General features: G+C 38.6%; 1 non-coding gene across 1 annotated transcript; it reads left to right on the top strand.

The window, feature by feature from the left end:
• The first annotated feature begins 1,033 nt into the window (after positions 1–1,033).
• LOC147517429 (small nucleolar RNA R71) lies at positions 1,034–1,139 on the top strand. The gene has a single exon (XR_015214556.1). It is a non-coding gene; the product is annotated as a small nucleolar RNA R71 (small nucleolar RNA).
• Positions 1,140–2,711: the final 1,572 nt, after the last annotated feature.

Here is a 2,711-nt window from a genome sequence, read left to right as displayed (position 1 = left end):
AAAAGTGTTTTACAAAGAATATGCGAGATATACTGTGGACTAAGGCTCCGGCACTTACAACCACACCCTCCAAGTGGAGAGGTCAGGTTACCTTATTGATGTATCCCCTTAAAACAAAAGATGGAATGGAATGGGAAAGGAATACATCGGAAAAAGAGGAATTAATCCTCATAGATGGGATGATTAAGAAAGAGTTTTTAGCGGTCCAGCTTCGTTCACGTCACTTGTTGCTTCAAAGACTGTGTTTGTTGGTTTAGGATTAGGAATAGCTTGACCTGGGAACACACCTTTCTGGGTTTTATCTTGGGCTAACAAGTTCAGAGATTGTTGCATGGATGCTAGGATTTGAGTTTGTTGTTGCATGACAGATAGCATTATTTCGGTAGCCTTATCTGTTTGGACACTAGTTGATAGTGTAATGGGTCTAGGTCTCTTTGGTTGTTGATAGAACCAATGCTCTGTTATGATTGTTATAGGTACCTTGTCATTGTCCTTATCTGAAAGCAGTATTGGTTGGTTTGTTGACACCTGGTGGTGTTTGGTTTTATGGAATGTTCATCCATGCGAAGTTTGGATGTTGTTTCCATGGTGTATTTGGTATATTGAAAGCACACATTTCTTCTGGCTGAAGTGATGATAAGTTTGTGATCAAGGGATAGGTGGCATCTATATGATTAAAGCTTAGACAGAAATTGCATGGTAAGGTATTTATGTTCAGGACAGGATGAGGGTTTGGTCTTTTTGTTTGGTTGTGCGGGCATCTATCTTTCTTGTGTGGGTTTCTATTAGGGTTTTGATTTATGGATCTGATTTCATCTCAAAAATACCACTAACCTTAGATGTACTGGGTTGGGCTGTTTTGGAATTGTTTATGTCGCCCCAATGGGTACTATTTTCAGCTTGGTTTTCAAGAAAGGTTAAAGCTTCGGTTCCACCTCTATCTAAAAAATTACCATTACTCATAATGTCAAGGGTTACTTTGTGTTCTGGGAGAATGCCTTTGAAGAAACATTGGACAAGAGTGAATTTTTCTAGTTTATGGTGAGGACATGAATGGATTAGGCCAAAGAATCTATCCCATGCTTCGAAAAATGTCTCACTCGAACTCTGTCTGAAGAACTATATCTTACTTCTTATCTCTTCTATTTTCTTCGGCGGAAAGTACTTCTTCATGAAGGAGAACACAACCATTTCCCATTTATTGAAAAAGTCGGCCTTCTGTAAAAGAAGCCAAGCATGACTCTTGCCAGATAGAGTGAAAAGACACACTCGTAGCTTCACCTGATCGTCGGTGACGCCCAGATGATGAAAGGTATTACATACTTCATGTATCCGGCGTAGATGCTCGTACAGTAACTCGTGTTCTAACCTGTGAAAGATGGGTAGAAGATTGAACACGTTCGGTGGAATCCTAAAATCGCTCGTAAATGGTGTGAGTCGTATACAAGATGGAGGCCCATCTTGCAACCGTGTGTAGAAGTTGAAGAGAGGCTCTTCAGCTTGCACTACTTCGTCAACCATCTTAAGAGATGGAGGGTTAGAAACAAGAGATTGTCTAGGTCGACGAACTCTCCTACGTTAGTAAGTTTTATTCTTGCTAATACTAAAAGTGCCTAAACGTAGTATCATACACTTTTAGCAAGACCCCAAAACTATTCTAATATGCGCAAATGGTGCAATGTATGCTCAAGAAATCGAAATTCGTTTTTGCAAGTATGGAGTTTTGAAAACATTACTTTTGGCCTATATTTTACTATGCCCTGTTCAGAGGAACAATTGGGTGCGAGACTAGGATGGCTCTACTACACGTCTCAGAAGAGTAGGCAGTCACTTCACCAAGTTGTTTGCTACCAAGATCTCACTCACGATAAATCTGGGAAAGGGGAATGAGGAAGGTAGTTGGTCCACCGGAATCTGGTAACTTATTACTCTAAATTCTCGTGGCTATATTTTTGTCCTTTTCTTGAGGAGCATGACTACTTGGGCTCTAGTTGATTGATTTTAATTAATTTTTTTGGTCTAGGGTTTTCAAGAATCAAGCAACGTCCATTTTACCTACATTGGGTAATGACTTCCTAATGGTTGTTATGACTCGGGTTCAGCCTTATGCGCGAATGTAAATTGTAGTGCAGAAAGTAAATTTCAAACAATCACATAAACATGCTTGAACATACAAGTATCCTCTTACTTGGGCTTCGAGGAGGTTTAGAATTTATCTCTTAAGCCGTGCTTACACGCTGCTTGAGGAGAAGAGGACGTCGGTTGGCGCTTGATATGAGAATCAGGCCTAACCTTTCGAGTTTTACCCTGTTTTAAGTTATAATAAAGGCCCACTTAAAAAGCCCACAAGTTGGGTTTTTGACAATTTATACAACTTTACCTTCAAGGGCTCAAACTTAAAACTAAACTACAATTATACTAATCTAATTAACTAGTTTTAGATTAATCACCTAGATTAACTAGAGTCAAATGGACTTAGAGTATTGATTACCAAGTTGATCCATAATGTGTGAGCTATGATCCACAACTTGCCTCACACACTTAAATTTCCCAAAGCAATTAAAACTCTAATACATTGGTAAGTATAAAACTTAATCCAAGTTTAACTCATGTTCATCATAAGAAATCAATCAAAAACCAATTTTTCTCTTTTTTTTTCGTTTTTCTTTTTATCACTAACTATTACAAACAAGTTCCACTGTTTTCTCCTA

This window comes from Coptis chinensis, chromosome 2, assembly GCF_015680905.1.
Source record: "Coptis chinensis isolate HL-2020 chromosome 2, ASM1568090v1, whole genome shotgun sequence".
NCBI classification, from domain to species: Eukaryota; Viridiplantae; Streptophyta; class Magnoliopsida; order Ranunculales; family Ranunculaceae; genus Coptis; species Coptis chinensis.
The sequence above is the reverse complement of the archived record's forward strand: the minus strand, read 5'-3'. Positions and strand labels throughout refer to the sequence as shown.